The following is an 18,759-nucleotide window of genomic DNA, read 5'->3' as shown; positions in this document are numbered from 1 at the left end:
TCCACAGTCGTTTGTACTTTTGGAAATAAGTAGTGAATTAAGGTTGCCATGAATTGGGTTGTAGATTGTCTAAGGGTTTAGACATAACAATGGTTTGCCGCAACATTCATGAGTACTTGAAAAATAGGGATTTTAAGTATTGGATTAACCCACGCTCAAAGAATTACTTCATGGAATTTATCACGAGTAATTCTAAGATGATAATATCTTAGAATATTTAAATGGAGATATATGAGTCGTGGTTTACAAATCAATTGTGCATTGATAATATGTAAACACATCAGTTACTTGATGTTATAAAATGTATTGTTGTGCATGATTTGGTAAGTAAATAGCATAAGGATATAAGCGAAAGTTTACCTGTTCCTTTTTACCCTTAAGGGAAAAAGAGATATCTTTGGGTCCCTTGATGATTTGGTGTTGAACTATAGTGTTAAGCCCAATCAGGACTAAATTGATGTGTTCGATTAGTAGTTCTTTGTCATTACAAATTAGAAATCGGTAAACAAAGAATTGGACAATGAGATTGATTTTTTCCATGTCTCATATCCACATTATATCTTGCAGAACGGAGGATTATACGATCACTTATCGGAGGACACGTAACTGACTATGTCAGAGTTTGACAATGGCTTTTGAAAGTTACAATTTGCTAATCATTTTTAGAAGTTATACTGGAAACTATAGTTATTAGACTTATCCAAGTAGGAGACTGTTGGATTAGGTGTCTAAGCTCATAACTATAATTGGTGTATACTTAAATTGGTAGTAGCACAGTCCTTTTTTGTTGCCCTCAAAACTAGCAACCAGATAGGGTAATGTTGGAGAAAGATGTTGATTTATTATTTGATTAATAAATTGAAATAAATAATTTGTTAATATTTTATGAGAATAATATATTAATTAGAAATAGTAATATTTAATCAAAAATTAATTGGAATTAATTTTTGGGTTAAATGAATTTATTAAAGGTGTGGGGGATGAAATGAAATCATTCAATAGTCGAACAAGAGGCAATCTAGAACCCTCCATTAGGATTGGACGGTTTCTTCATGCCTAAGGGATTCTAGAATAATCCCTGATGGATAAGCAAGAAAGTGGATAATTACCCGGTTTAAGATAATCTTGGATTAGGGTTTATCTAGGGTTTCCTGACTGCACTATATATACAACCTCAACCCTAGAATTTTCGACCACCTTGCTTCTTAGAAGACCTAGCCGAATTTTCTAGCCACTCTGCTCATTCTCAATCATCTTCTCTTGCTAGTGTTGGGTGTGAAGCACTAGAGGCGTGCCATTTATGACGCTTGCTCTCAATGCTTTAACAACACAAGGATTTTACATTGTTATTACTAAATAGCAATCAAGGTATGATTATTCTAACCATATTTTTATTTTTTGAAAAATATGCTAGTGTTCTAGGGTTTCTATTTTTGTTGTTCAAGTTGTATGTTCAGTTAGAGAAAACTTAGATCAATTATTAGGATTGAATGTACACATCGAATTTATATGATTTGCATGATAACCACCAACTACAACTTTTATTTAGATTTTGTCGGAAAATTTTCACTTTATTATTTGTACAGTCCAAAAAGGATTAGATTGTAGATAACGTTGAGAAATTCATAACTTATTCATATAAGCTCCCTATTCGACGTTCTTTATATCGTTGGTCTCATATTGAAGAGTACTACAACATTCTTTTAGATTGTTTTGTTTAAAAATAAACCGATTTGATTTTGATTTATGTGTTGCACACTAATGTACTATATTGAACTCAAAATTTGGAACAATCATAAATTTTTCTAACGAAGTTAGATCGTGGCCTTCTTTATATCAACGTGTTCCTATTGATGATCACTATGAATTTCATTTAGATCACTTAGGCTAATAAGCCACCTATCTATGATTCACATTTTATGACACATACAACGTATCGTGTCAAACGTGAAATTTAGATAAATTATAACTTTCACATACGAAGTAAGATTTAAGCATTATTTATACCCATTGAATTGTCATTACGCCTAGTACTACTTTCATTAAGATTATTTATCCTCAATAATCTTTTATTTTTAATCTTTATTTTATCGCTTTAGCGATAAATTTTATATTAACGTTTTCTACAAATATTATATAATCCTAATATTTGTCCACTTAATGTGTAAACATAATTATTTATTATCTGATAACACATATGAATAAAATTTAATCTAATCAATGATTTTAATTGTTTCACAAAATGTATAATTATTATGATTATACTATAAATGTCTAGCCCTAAATTGCGGGTGTTACACACTCAGTTTCTTTGTATCGCTAGTAGCGATACGAACGTATAGAGATAATGATATATACCGAGAGATTTGAGGAGTTTAAGGCCATTAGTGTAATAGAGAGTTGTAAGGTCTGTAATAACTAGTTTATGCTTATGTTTTGTATCAACGCTGACATCCGAAGTTTTTAATATTGATACATTTATTTAAAAAAGTTTTGACTCTATATTTTCTTGAAAGAAAATGTTTTGGTACAAATTCTGCACTATTATATTCTTCAAAAAATACTATGTTTTAAATAAGCATAAAGAAAAGTTTTATTTGGCTGCAAAAATTAGGGATGTTACAGTTAGTATCAGAGCATTAGCTTAAACGAACTAGGAATTTTGGGTAAATTCTAGACTTATCCTTAGAATGCTAAGTGATGATGGTGAGCTGTGTTTATTATATTTTAAGACATATACCTAAACTGACAATGCACTAGAATACTTCAGGGTATATGCCTTAATTTCTATTATGTGCTAAATGATTTATATTACAGCATGTCTTAGGCTGCCTACCTAAATTTCTATTACATAAGGTCTATTGCCGAGCTTGACTAGGAAAAAGGAAAATTTTTATGTGTTCAGGATTCTAAACACATAACAGTAAGTATTAGAATTGATATGTGACTTTTCAGAGTGATAAGGATTTATGCGCCAAACATAACTAAACCTTGATGGAAATTAGTGCCCATAGTCATAACCAACCTATAATATTACTATAAATAATAGTGTCCTTTTGGGTTACATGTAAGAGCCAAAATAATAAAGAACTTAAAATATATTTATATCATGGACTTATTTTATTATTTGATTAATAGTTTAATTAATTAATTAGAAAATAAAGGAATACAAAATATTCCAGAATGATTTGAAATATCTAGATAATTATAATTATATTTTGTAATTATCTTTAGGGTTTCAAATCACTTGCCTATATTTAGAGAGGTCAAAACCCGGTTCTAGTACAGGAGAAAAATACCCTTTAGTTACCAAAGTTTGAAACCCCCCAAAAACCCTAGAATTCCTGAAGTACAGTTCCCACGTTGTGATTATTTGTTCACCACGTCATGGTCTGCCGTTGATTCGTTTGATCGAATTTGTTAGCTGTTGGTGTTAGAGAATTGTTCAAATCTACAAAGGGTTTTGTGTCTTCGGTGCAATCACAAGACGAATTCTATGTTGGCTTCTTTAGTTCAATCAACTAGCTAAACAAAAAAAGGAAACCACCAAGAAAGCAAATGTATGATTCTTTGTTTTGTATTCTTTAAGTTTCATAGATTTGTTTGATTTTGATCTGCTTTTTCCAAGTCTTTAGATCAGTTTATATTGTTCTTTCTGCTGCCTTGTTTTGATCTTTAACTATGGCTCAAAACCCATCAATGGTATCTGAGTGTAGGTTAACTCAATTATATTACACTTAGACTTTTACTTGGATATTTTGTTAGGATTTGTATGTGTTTGATTTGTATGTTTAATCGTTTTAAATAGTCTAGAAATTTTCAATGTTAAAATGGAATTTGAAAAAAAAAACAATGTTCGAATTGTTCTGACTCTTCGCCATGTTGTGGTTGGTCCTCCACAACGTCGTGGTATCTGCTTGATGTTGAATTGGATCGCGACTGACTTGTCGCCATGTCATGGTCCCTACCTGGACATGTCGTTGTGAGCTGCTGAAAACCTAAAATAATTTTATAATAAGTCTTGTGTTATTCGAGGGCACCACGATGTGGTTTCTCATTACCCACATCGTGGAACCTGCTATTCTAGAATTATAAAATTCATTTCTCTTTGCTTTATTTCTTTTTTAATTTTTAAAAACACATACAAACTAGCCTTTATACTAAAGGATAGAGTAAATTTTATTTAATTATAAGATTAATTAAAAGAAAAAGATTAGGATTTTAATAATTTAATTGTTGACTTACATCTTATTGTTTAGTGAATTGAATTAAAATACATACAAACTCCTAATGTGTATATATAATAAAATTAAATTTATATGTATCACATCAAACTACAAACATTGTGTCATCACATGTTTCATAAAATGTACATTGTTAGTCTTACCACAACTAGACTCAACTACTTTAATTGCTATAAGGAAGGTTCTAGGAGGTATCTTCAATTCCTAATGAGGTTGGCTTTTAAATGGTATTTATTGCCTGCTATCCCGATTGGCTTCTTATGTTTTGAAGTAGAGTTACCAAAACGGTTTGGTAGGCTAATTTTGCAAAGTTAAAAGTATTAAGATAATATTTAGTAAAACAAAATATTGTTTCATAATATCAATGTGAATTTTTTATGTCTCATGTAAATTACGCCTTGTGGTATATTCTCTTTGATATAAGTGTGTGTGGTTTACCGACTTGTCAAGAGGAGATTATAGTCAAAGAAACGTATATGGTCATCATGATTCTCAAATGTTATTTGAGCCAAATACCATTTTAACTTTGCATGATTGATTCTCCATTTGGATTCATGATCCTCAGCTAAGCCAATCTTGATTGCTAAATGAGCATTAGAAAAGATTAACACGCTATTGACATAAGTCAATAAAACTCATTTTATAGGAATCTCATAGAGATTGAGATCGAAAACCCTTTTGTCCACATAAATAAATTCAGTTTGTAATTTTTGGCTAATCTACTTTACATTGTGAAACCAAATACCGATCCTATCCTTTTGTTTAATAATTTGATATTGGGTAATTATATTAAAATGATTTCTTGATGAAACTAATTGTCTTTCTTTTTCTTAAATAGATTACTCCTAGTTCGGGTGCCATTCCTCCTCCTGCACCAACCACTTCATTGAACTTCTAACTAATCTAACTCCTCTCAAGAGGTAAGCTCATTGGTCCTAACTACCTTGATTGGATTCATCTGAGGATCACTGAGAGGTATGAAAAGAAGGAGTATGTTTTGGACGAGTATCTAGAAGATAAGCTTCCTAACGATGCTACTGAAGAAGAAAAAATCCAAATATGGAAAGCATCATTATCACTCTATTGTGGTCTCGTGTCTGATGTTGGTGACTATGTCTTCTGAACTCCAAAAGAGTTGCGAGAACCTTGGATCGTACGACATGAATGAGTAGCTCAAAGACATGTTTCAAGAGAAAGCTTGGATTGAGAGATTCAAGGTTATGCAATTAATTATAGGTTGCAAGAAACATGAGAATTATTATCTGAGTACCCATGTGCAAAAGCTAAAAGGGTACTTTGACCTAATTGAACGTCTTGTATTCCCATTCACTCAAGAGTTAGCTATTGATGTCGTTCTTAACTCTTTGACTAGTGCATACAAGTAGTTCGTCATGGACTACTATATGAAAGTATCTTGGAATTACATGTGATGCTCAAGACAACTGAAGACATCATCATTCCACCAAGGAACACAAGTTCAACCACTCATATTCTAGCTATTACAGAATTTAGTGTCAAGATAAAAGGTCCTCTCATCCTAATTATACGGGAAAAGGAAAAATAAAAGTTTGTGCTCCTAATTCCAACCCTAAGAAGGACGTTTCTTACATACCACATGTGGATGACCCTAAAGAAGCCATTTGCTACTACTACCAAGAGAAGGAACATTGAAAACGTAGCTGTCCTAAATATCTGGAGGATCTTAGGAAGAACAAGGTTAATGGTGTTGGCACTTCAGGCATGTTTACCATTGAATTGCATTCGGCCTCTACTTATAATAATTGGATACTTGACACATGATGTGGAACAAACATTTGTTATAATGTGTAGGGACTAAGACGAAGTAGGAAGCTGAGGCATGGTGAATTGGATTTGATTATGGGGAACATGAGCAAGATAATTGTTATCAAAATTCGAGATTATAAACTTTCAATGTCACCTAGTTTTTCAATTAGTTTGTTAGATTGTTTCTATTCACCTTACTCGGCAAGAAACATCATCTCATTTATGCATTGTGGTGTGATGGTGTTTACTCTTGTATATGTTAATGATAATGCAAGTATTTTGGTTTACAAAGATAATACTCTTTATTTTAAAGCAAATCCCTGCAATGACATATATGAATCTGTAATTGGTGTAAGTCGAAATGGTAACTTAATCTTAAAAGTTAGTTTATTTATTTAGATAAATCATGTCTATGGTATTGTAGTCTTTGCCATATAAAAAGTTGAGAATTTCCAGGCTTCAATTAGATGGAATCTTAGAACCATGTAACATAGAGTTAAATGGAGATTGTGAATATTGTTTACTTAGGAAAATAATAAAAGTTTATGTTCACATTCAACTTTGAGAGAGGGACAAATTTGTTGGACATCATCTACACTGATGTATGTAGTCCATTTAAACACATCATTAGACATGGTGAGAGATACTTTGTCACATTTACTGATGATTTCTGTAGATATGGGTATGTTTATTTGATTAAACATAAGTCCAAGACATTTAAAGTATTCAAGAAGTTCCAAAGAGAAGTAGAGAACCAGTTATGCAAGAAAATCAAGATACTTCATTCTGATAGGGGCATAGAGTATCTCAGTGATGAATTCTACGATCATCTTTGAAAATGTGAGATAGTCTCACAATTAACTCCACCAAGAACACCACAACACTGGTGTTTCTAAGAGGTGAAATCGAACCTTACTAGACATGGTTCGTTCTATGATGACTCGTGTTATACTTCCAATTAGTTTCCAGGGTTCTGCTATAGAAATTGCTGCTTACATTACGAACCTTGTACCAAATAAGCAGGTTGAAAAGACACCATTCAAAATATGGAAAACGAATCGTCTCTCTCTTACACAAATTAAGGTTTAGGGTTGTGAGGCTTTTGTTCATTAAGAAGCGCTCGAAAAACTTGAACCTAGATTCGAAAGTTGTTACTTCATTGGTTATCCGAAAGATTCTTTTGATACTTGTTCTACAAGCCTACTGAGAACAAGATCTTTGTTGCTTGTAGGGAATTTTTCTGTTAAAGGGAGACAATATCTCAAGAAACTAGTGGGAGCGCAGTTGATCTTAATGAGATTCAAGAGCCAACCAATGAGGAACCTGAAGCAAACACTAGAACCCACGGTTGAGCAACATGTTGAGGAATCTAATATACTTTCACCTCCACATGATAGATCTGATAGAGAATATTGTCCACCAGAGTTTTATGGATTCCATATTACTTAAGAGGATGACAACCTGTTAGGTGATAATAAGCCATATAACTATCACAAAGCCATGGAGAGCCCATGTACGATAACCAAGTATGGAACTTGGTTGATCCTAGACCTGACCTTAAAATCATTAAGTGTAGATTGGTTTTTCAAGAAGAAGACTGACATGGATGGGAACATACAAACTTATAAAGCTCGACTAGTTGTGAAAATTATACTCAGACTCAAGGAATTGATTATGAGGAAACCTTCTTACCATTATCTACGAATAAGTCTATTAGTATATTACTTTTTATAGTTGCATTTCGTGGTCATACTCATATTAAGGATATTTACATGCCTCAACAGAAAGTTTTGTACAATCCAATTTTCCTAATATGGTATGCGAGCTTGAGAAGTCCATTTATGGACTTAAACAAGCATCTCACAGGTGGAACATCTGTTTCGATGAGAAAATCAAAGAATTAGGTTTCTTAAGAAATGAGTATGAACAATATATGTATGTTTGATCCAGTGGGAGATTAGTTGACTTTTTTACCTTGTATGTCGATAGCATTCTACTCAAAGGAAATGACATCCCTACACTTAGAGAAAATAAGATCTATGTATAATGCTTTTTCATCTCATATTTTAGAAGCAAACACAAAATTCGTAAAAAAATTCCCAACTTAATATAAGAGATTCACAATATAATACATTTAATTCACAGTTTAATAAAACACGTTCACATTTTAAAAACTTACATCTGGTGATGTTTGGAGTATTGGGGGTTGTATTAGATTGCAATTCAGACACATCACAATTCACAAGTTACAAAACAAAATTCACATTATTTCATAAAACACTAATATAATAAAAACATTCTAAATTCAAATTAAAACTTATAAAAAATCATGCATTTACTACTTAAAATTTATAAAAAAAATTCATTCATTCACAACAAAAACTTATAAAACATCATGCATTCAGAACTTAATAATTATAAAAAATCATGCATTCACAAATTAGTACTTATAAAAAATCATGTATTCACAACTTAAAACTTATGTTTTTTTTATTAAAACAGTCAAATATGTAAAAAAACACATGCATTAATAAATTAATAATTATAAAAAAAACAATTATTCATAGCATAAAAAAACTAGTCCAAATATTCATTCACAACTTAATAGACTAGTTTAGACAGAGCTTAAGAACTTACGTTTTTTTTTCATTGAGACATTTCATTAAATACCTTCAATGCATCTTGTTTCTAGATCCGAGATTGTTCCCTAGCTTCAAATCTATGAGCACCGATGGTAGGCAACAACAACGATGGTGCGGTGTCAGTGGTGGGAGACGTGGACACACGTTCGGGGTGGTAGCAGTGGATTGACGTTAGCGGTGATTTCGTCATATCTTTTGTTCTAGCAAAGCAAATCGGAGAAGTTTTCTTGTACTCCATCAGATATGGACGTCAAAGATCTGGAGACGAACCAAAGTTGGACTTCAAAGTAGAGAGTGTCATTTTTGTTGCTCCAATGAAGCACAGTAGATGATGGTAGGTGTTAGTTGGTGGTGACGAGATCGATGATGGTGAAATGAGTTGAAAAATCGATGATGCTAGCAGATCTAAAAGCCTAGGTTCTAGATCTGAAGGTGGCGACTCTAGATCTAAAGGTTGGCAGTTGGTGGTGGTGAGATCGACGTCTGTGGCAAGAGGATATGGTGGGGACGATGTAAGTAGATCTGAAGGCAGATGTTCTACATATGAAGGTAAACGTTATACATCTGATCAGATTTTGACAGATCTGGACTAGGAACACTACCGGAAACGAGAAAAAACCACCTAAATTCTTCATATATGTTGTAAGTCGTCGGAGAAGGATGTAATGATGGTGGTAATGAGTTTAGCAGACGACATGAGGCAATGGGATGGCAAAGACGGTAGATAGCGGTGGTGGATAGTCGCGGGAGGTTGGTGGTGGCCATGTTGTACAGCCACCGAAGGTAGGTGGTGGTCTTTGTCGTAGAAGAAGGAAAGACTTGAAAGTTGAAAGGATTTAAAAACTTATGAGAGAGATTGAGTGTTCAGATATGATAATGTATATGATTAATCTTAAATACGATGTTAAATGATAAGAATAATATAGGTTAATCAAAATACTCTTAGTAAAAGTTATTCTTAAATAGTTCCTAACTTCTAATGGTTCTTATTTGATCTTTTATATATATATATATATATATATATATATATATATATATATATATATATATATATATATATATATATATATATATATATATATATATATATATATATATATATATATATATATATATATATATATATATATATATTATGAGGTTACCTAAACCTTAATTAACCTAAACAAATATTTGACATAAGATCGGAAAGAATGGTATCATTTTTGCTAAGGCCATCCAAGTTTCATCTAAGCTTCACATAAGATGTATATTGATTTACCATGACACAAAAAAGAGAAAGGATCGGTGTCATGACAATGGAAAAATAAATGTAGAAAAAAGAGTTAGAAGAAATGGGATTAGTACATACGTACATATACAAAATTCTCTTTTTTCAACAATGCAATGCCGAAGAGAAATGATTTTCACAGTATGCTGAACTGGTAAACGGTGTACCCATAATATGTTAGAGGTCCACATTAACTTTACCGAATGTTTTTACCACCTACTTCCCAATCTAAGATAACGGCTTTTATATCATACATACATATTGGAATAGAAATATGGAATGTATAATTTTCATCAACGTTAGACTTACATTCTTGTGGTTGACCTTGTACGCCTATAAGAACCAAAATTCAATGCGCCATAGTTGAAAGTCAACAATTGCAAATTGTTGTTGATCTCCAAAAAAAGGTTGAGTCCTTTTCAGAGACTTTTGAGAATTGGGACTTATGATGATTTACAATTATACCCAATTGCCATTAAAAAAAGTTATACCCAATTCCTCAAATACTATATTTTGTAGTTTTTAATATCTCGCCGGTCAAAACTAAAATCAAGAATATACCCAATTGTATAAAGACTAAATTACATGAATGATTATTTAGTTTTATAAATTTTTTTTGAAATGGTCTTTACAAAACTTTTTTCTCTAAGATGGTCGCTATGGAGCGAACCTTACACACAAAGGGTCCTTATCATGAATGTCATTTAGATGGATCCATTAAATTGAAAGAATTTTGGATACAAATTATTTCTGTTATTTTGTAAAACTTGTTTAAGGACCATTTGTAAAATTATACATAAGGACCATATGAAATATTATACTATCAGTCTCTTACATTTTATTTATTTATTTATTTATTTTTATTTTTGACCATTTTTTTCACAACTTGTTTATTATATATTTTAAATACATAAATAATTTTTGTTGTCTAGAAATATTTGAAGCATAAAAACATCATTTTATTACTTTTTAATTTTTATATGATGTAATTTTTAAGATTTATCTTTATTTATCTTATACAAATATATTTATTTTTATGAAAAAAATGATGTGTTATTACAAAAAAAAAAACACGTTATTATAGAAATAATAGTATGTTACTATTTTATTTAAAAAAATATTTTGTTCGCCTGAATTGTATCGAGAGGCCGGTGACGATTCTGGATAGGAAGGTGAAGACCTTGAGGAACAAGGTAGCAAACTTGGTCAAAGTTTAGTGGCAACATCGGAAAGGTTCTGAGTGTACTTGGGAGCCTGAGACTGAGATATGTGAGCATTACCCTGGTATGTTCCTAGAGGCTGACTTCGAGGACGAAGTCTGATTCTAGTGGGGAGAATTGTAATGCCCGATGTCAAGTATTTTCATTTCAACCATTGATATTTATAATTATTGCAAATAAGGTCCTTACGCTGGGCGTACAAGGCTGTAAGTTGGGCGTAAGTCAGTAGGCTTATGGTGGGTCGAAAGTAGAGTACGTTGAGTGTACACGTAAGTGTTGGATTAGGTGTCTAAGTCCATAACTATAATTGCTATGTACTTGACCCAATAGTAGCATGGTTCTTTTGGGTTGCCTTCACCATAACAACTTGATTTGATGAATAATGGGGAAAGTGGTTAATTGTGATTTATTAATGTATTATGGAAACAATATATTATTTGAGAAATCATATTATTTAATTTGTATAGATCAGAAATTAATTTGGAATTAATTTTTTAACACCCGGTTCCTGGTACGTATTTAAATTCAAGTAGTTTCATGTTTTGCTCTGGGACTCGGCGAGTTGAAGACCCAATTCGTCGAGTAGACTCGATTTTGACCGGGAGGTTTAGTGACCTACTCGACGAGTAGGGCTGTCTGGATGAAACCCTAATATTTAGGGTTTGCACCCTATATAACAACTTATTCTGCCTCAACCCAGCCCCCATCATCCCTCCCAACTCAGAGAAAACCTAAATCGAAACCCTAACCTTGTTTGAGTGTTCTTGAGCCATTTTTTTGTGCTTGTGGTGATTGTGAAGCTTGAAAAGGAAGAAGGAGCTTGGAAGTTCAAGTGGAAGCTAGTAGATCCAGAGGTTACGCCCCATTTCCAACTCATTTGAGGTATAAAGTTGGAACCTTGACCATCTATCTCTTAGATCTATAGTTAGGGTTCATTTCTACCTTTTATAAGCCTTAGGGGTGCCATGCTCGGAATTTTGTGGTTCATAGAGGGTATAGCTTCAGATCTAGAACCATTGGGGGTTCTTATGGCATAAAGGTGCCAACTTTATTGCCATAAGCACTCCATGCATCTTGTAGACTTCATTCTAGAGCCATTTGGGCCAAATACCTCATGCATGGATGTCAAGATTGGAACTTTACGTATAATATGGACCCTAGGAGGTCAGATCTATGACTTGGATGCATTAAGACCAATTAAAATTGACTGTATTGTTTTGGACAAAGAGGGACTCGGCGAGTCGGGTCGCAGTTTTCCCCTTAAACGGCTTCTGGAAATGGTCTTTGGTTGAGTTGAAGGTAAACTTAGCCTGTTGGGGTTTGTTATGGACTTGAAGATCGCAGGACTCGATGAGTTCAAGGAAGAACTCGGCGAGTTCAAGGCAATGTCCCAACCACATGAAGATGGACTCGACAAGTTCAAGGAGAACTAGGCGAGTAATAGACTAAAAAACTTCATATGGATGAAGGTGAACTCGATGAGTCAGCTGTAGAAGGTCCCGATGCTTTATTGAAGGTGGATTCGTCGAGCTCTTGCTAGACTTGACGAGTAGGGAAAGGGTTGTAGCATTTTGTGGACGGGGGGACTCAACGAGTTGGTGAACCAACTCGGCGATTCTAGTCAACCAGATGTTGACTTTGACCAGGGTTTTGACCTTGACTTTGACTTGGACTTGAGTGACCCTTGTAAGGGTTATGAGTATGAAATGGTAATATTGAAAGGATGTTGTGTAGGGATTGAGGAGTCGAGAAGAGTTGATTTCCATACCGAGGACAGTGCAGACACTACACGACATCGAGGTGAGTTACCTTCTAGTAGAGGTGGTCTATGGCCACAATGCCAGCCCACCAGCAGAAGCTGTCTTTAGATGATTGTCTTTATGATAATTGTCTATGTTTGCTACTACCAGATGTGTCTTATGTTCCAATATGATATGTTATATGTGATAGTGGTAGTCGAAGGGGAATAGTCCCCTGATTTGCTCATTATGACCGAAGGGTAGGTCGGACATCCCAAATATGTCTGACGTCATGATTATGATATGTTATTATGTGATAGTGGTAGGGGTGAAATAGTCCCTGTGGCCGGTAGAGATAGACCGGAGGGTAGGCAAGCACCCCAGAATGGCCTGAAACGGGTGGGTCAGCACCCCAGAATGCTTGACATGGGTAGGTCAGCACCCCATAATGGCTTGACATGGGTAGGTCAACACCCCAGAATGGCTCGACATGGGTAGGTCGGGCACCCTAGAATTGCCCGGTAGCATGTATGATTGTATAGTATGTGGTTTGATGGGGGGGGGGGAACACACTAAGCTTAGTGCTTACTGTAACACCCTGATCCGCAGGTATGGTTTAAATAAGATTTCTTGGGTTAAGGCCCACTCGACGAGTTGGTTGCCCTACTCGTCGAGTAGCAACGGGGTGGGATCTTGTGATAAGTGACCTACTCGACGAGTCCATATTGGGACTCGGCGAGTAGGAGCTGGCAGATGAAACCCTAAATCTCGTGGTTTTACACCCTATTTAAAGGAACCTCAGCCTCCTTTGGGCTTCCTTACAGTTCTAGAGAGCTCTTGTGAGACCCTAATCTGTGTGTGTGTGCCCCTTTGTGTGTTGAAGCTTGAAATGAGGATCTTTGGAGGGAGAACGCTTGGAGGAGAAGGAGATTGGAGCAAGTAGAGTGTAGAAATCAACACTTATCTCATTTATCATCTTCTAGAGACGGGGAATTCCAAAGTAGTAGTCATCCAGCTTCAGATTTAGCATCTCAGCAGTTAGAGTTACGAGGTGAGTTTCCTTCCAGTAGTAATGGGTCTACGGCTTTAATGCCATCCCGTTTAGATAGTAGTTCCAGACTTCGGTCTGATACCAGGAGGGTCCCAAGAAGTAGATATATATGCTTGTTGTCTTTGTGATTCATGCATGTTTGGTTATGTTATGTGCTATATGTTCCAAACTTCGGTCTGATGTCGGGCGGGGCCCGATGTAGTGGGCGGGGCCCAAGCTAGTTTCGGACTTTGGTCTGATGCCGGGTGGGGCCCGATGTAGTGGGCGGGGCTCAAGCTAGTTCCGGACTTCGGTTCGATGCCGGGAGGGGCCCGGTGCAATGGGCGGGTCCTAGTATTTGCTTATATGTCATTATATGGTATGTGGTAGTTTGGGGGAGCTCACTAAGCTTCGTGCTTACAGTTTCAGTTTTTGGTTTAAGGTACTTCCGCTAGTAAGGGGAAGAGCTCGGGATGATAGCATCACACACCATAGCTTCAGTTTTTAGTATTATTAAAACAAAACTTTTTGGATCGTATTTTTGGACGTTACAAGTTGGTATCAGAGCCGTGGTTTGAGGGATTCAGGCATACTTCCGAGTGTGTCCGAACTCAAACTAAGGAAGTGGTATAAAGATTTTCAAAAAAAAATGTTTTAGAAAAGTGAAAAGAAATTTTTTTAGAAAGAAAGAGTTTTGAAAAGAGAAAAAGGGTGTGGTGCATGCGATCAGCCGAGCTCAAGTAAGTACTCCCAAATTACCCATACAAGTTATGTTATGCTTATCAGTTTCAGTTTCAGTAGAACATCATGCTAGAATAGGACTAAGGATCTAGGAGGATGCCTTATGTTCCTGCTATATGTGTTCTAGCTTTATGATAATTGCATGCCAACATTGAGTAGACAGTAGTAGGACAACATGTTTAGGTTATGCCTGATAGTACGAGCTTATCATTGTACGTTAGTATAGTTTCTTGTTATGAGGATAGATTTGCTTGAGTAGTTTCCTGTGTCCGAATGCTACTTGTTTTGTGCTTTGTGGGACTATGAATAATGGGAGTTAGCCATTAGGTGAATACGTCACGTCACATGTGATCAGGGTTAAATAATCTCAGAGTGCTGAATTTGGCCCTATTGCGCAGCTCTTGTTTGAGTCTAACCGTTGTAGGGACGAGTCTTTTACTCGAAGGATTATTTGAGCCTCGTCCTATGTGATAGTACTCAGGTGATGGCTAATTGGCATTACAAGGAGGCCTTCAGTAGCTGAGGGCTAGGTCAAGTGAAGACATGGATTTTCCTAAGGCAAGTCTAGGATGAGAATAACATAGATCGGTAATAGTAGAGGGGATCTGGTGGAGTCGAAGCAGTACTTGAGGAAAGTACGAATTGATGTGGAAGGTAGTAGGGGCCTATACTACTGGAAGCAGAGGATCTGTACTTGAATCAAGGAAGGCTGAGGCGAGACCAGGGAACCTGCAGTAATAGTGATCCCTCGAGATATATCAGTGTTCTAACGTGTGATGTGATGTGTTTTCAGAATGGTGGTTCTACGCCCTAGACCAGCAGGTGGCAGTTCAAGTGCCGGGGAGGGATCAGGATCAGGCTCGGGGGCCGAGCACTTGGATGAGCAGACTAGAGAGTTTTTCACTTCAGAGGTTACCCGTATCATACTTGACCAGACTCCTGTGATCTTTGGTTCAATCAAGAAGGGTATTTTGGAGTTGATGGAGGAGAAGTTGATCACATTTCATGCTGAGGTGGCAACTATGATGGGGTCGCATACACTCACTTTTAGGGAGTTCAGAGCTTGTGGAGCTCCAGACTATCATGGGGCGCGGGACCCCATTGCGAGTACTAGGTGGTTGGCAGATGTTGCCAACGCGTTCCGCACCAGCAGATGTCCCGAGCGGGACAAGGTCAGACTAGCATCCTGTCTTATGAAGGACAGGGCATGCGACTAGTGTGAGGAGGTTGGTCATGTCATCGGGGATGACGCAACACTTGATGCTATGACTTGGGCCAATTTTTCGACCAGGTTCAGAGACGAGTTTACACCAGTTATTGAGGTGCAACAGTTAGTCAGGGAGTTTTAGGATCTTACTCATACTATAGAGACAGTGGCGGAGATTACCGCCAAGTTCAGGGAGAGGGCCCTTCTTGTTCCTTAGTATGCAGCTGATGAGGAAATGAAGAAGACCTGTTATCATGAGATATTGAGGAGTGATATCCTCCAGTTTGTGAGTCGGTCCAGCTGTAAAACACTAGATGATATGATTGCAAGGGATCGCGAGAGAGAGATAGATCTAGAGATGGAAAGGAAGAGGAAGCCGTAGGTGGCTACAGGTACAGGGAGTTTGGGCAAAAGGCCCAAGGTGTCAGATCATAGGTCCAGGGGACAGCAGAGCTACAGTCGGTGTGGCAAGTGTGGGAGAGTACACGATGGGGTATGCAAGGCAGGAAGTCCTGACTGCTTTAAGTGCGGTCGGACTGGGCATATGAGCAGAGACTGTACAACTACTACTACCACCACCACATCATCAGATCTGATTTACTTTCATTGCAATCAGAGGGGACATAAAAAGTCCTAGTGTCCGAGCTTAGCCGTAGCAGGGAAGGTGTCGTCACCTGCCCCTGCTACTTTCAGGATTACGGACGGTCGTCAGGGCCAAGCCGAGGCGCCAGTGGCGAAGAGTAGAGCTTTTCAGATGACAGCAGAGGAGGCGCGAGCGACTCCTAACGTGGTGATGGGTATGTATTTCCTTTTATCTCTGCATTTAGTATTGATTGTTTCTAATGTTATATATATATATATATATATATATATATATATATATATATATATACACACACACACACACACACACATATATATATATATATATATATATATATATATATATATATGCGTATAGGATCGTTCTTAGTGAACGACATTTCAGCTAAAGTATTGTTTGATTCGGGGGCTACCCGATCATTTGTTTCGTTTGTGCTCAACAAGAGGTTTAGCAGAGCTGCGGGGGAGCTGGATTGCCCACTCGAGGTGGAGATAGCTGATGACAGGACCGTCAAGGTCGCGAGAGTGCATAAGGCGTGCTTGCTGCAGTTATTCGATGAGCGATTTTTGGTAGACCCGGTTCCTATTCCTCTGCGAGGGAACAAGGTCATAGTGGGCATGGATTGGTTGAGCCCCAATAGGGCAGTGATTGATTGTGAACTGCAGTTACTGAGGGTTCACACTCCCAGTGGGGGAGAGCTAGTGATTCAGGGCGAGAGGCCACAGCAAGGACCGATTCTTTGTTCAGCAACGAGAGCACGGTGATACTTCCAGCAGGGTTGTGCGGGGTACGTCGCCTATGTTTTAGATGCCCGGGAAAAGGGCAAGGCGACTGTTTGCGATGTACCGGTGGTGCGATAGTACCCAGATGTATTCCCGGAGGATTTGCTTGGGATACCTCCTGAGAGACAGGTTGAGTTTAGGATTGACTTGGTCCCCGGTGCGGCTCCGATAGCCAAAGCACCATATCGGTTGGCTCCTCCATAGATGGAGGAGTTGTCTACGCAGCTGTAGGAGCTGGTAGACAAGGGTTTTATCAGGATGAGTAGTTCACCATGGGGAGCCCCGATCCTATTTGTGAAGAAAAAGGATGGATCGCACCATATGTGCATAGATTAGCGGGAGCTGAATAAGGTAACGGTGAAGAACCGTTATCGACTCCCAATGATAGATGACTTGTTTGACCAGCTTCAGGGAGCATCCTTCGTTCTCCAAGATTGATCTGCGCTCCGGATATCACCAGATGTGGGTCAGAGGGGAGGATGTTTATAAGACCGCTTTTAGGACCCGCTATGGTCATTATGAGTTTGTGTGATGCCGTTTGGGCTCACCATCGCTCCAGCCGCGTTCATGGACCTCATGAACCGCGTATGTAGACCCATGCTGGATCGGTCTGTAATAGTATTCATTGATGACATGTTGGCTTACTCCAAGACTCAGGAGCAGCACGAGGAGCACCTGAGAGAGGTGCTAGAGACATTGAGGAGGGAGAGACTTTTTGCAAAGTTCTCCAAGTGCGAGTTCTGGTTGCGCGAGGTGCAATTCCTTGGTCACCTCGTCAACCAGAAGGGTATTCTAGTAGATCCGGCCAAGATCGAGGTCATGATGCATTGGGAAGTCCCGAGGTCTCCATCAGAGATTCGGTGCTTTCTGGAATTGGCAGGGTACTACTGGAGATTCATCCAGGATTTCTCCAAGATAGCAGTTCCACTCACCTGACTGACCAAGAAGTCGGTGGTGTTTCGTTGGGGGCCTGAGCAGCAAGCGGCATTCGAGACCCTTAGGCGGAGGCTGTGCAAGGCGCCGATTCTTACCTTGCCGGAGGGTGTAGAGGATTTCGTAGTCTACTATGATGCCTCGATCACAGGTATGGGAGCAGTGTTGATGCAACGGGGGCATGCGATAGCTTATGCCTCTAGACAGTTGAAGCCTTACGAGGCTAACTACCCGACACACGATTTAAAGCTGGGGGCAGTGGTGTGTGCCCTCAAGATTTTGCGACATTACCTCGATGGGGTCCATTGTACCATTTACACGGATCACAAGAGTATGAGGTACCTCATGGACTAGCCGAATCTGAACATGAGGTAGCGGTGGTGGTTAGACATGGTGAAGGACTACGAGTGTGAGATCCTTTATCACCCGGGGAAGGCCAACGTAGTGGCTGACGCTCTGAGCCGCAAGGCGGCAGCGGCCCCGATCAAGGATATATGCCCGAGAATGACAATGATTACTCCGTTGTTGGAGCAGATCAGGGAGGCACAGGTCGAGGGCCTCA

This window comes from Lactuca sativa, chromosome 9, assembly GCF_002870075.4.
Source record: "Lactuca sativa cultivar Salinas chromosome 9, Lsat_Salinas_v11, whole genome shotgun sequence".
NCBI lineage: Eukaryota > Viridiplantae > Streptophyta > Magnoliopsida > Asterales > Asteraceae > Lactuca > Lactuca sativa.
The sequence above is the reverse complement of the archived record's forward strand: the minus strand, read 5'-3'. Positions refer to the sequence as shown.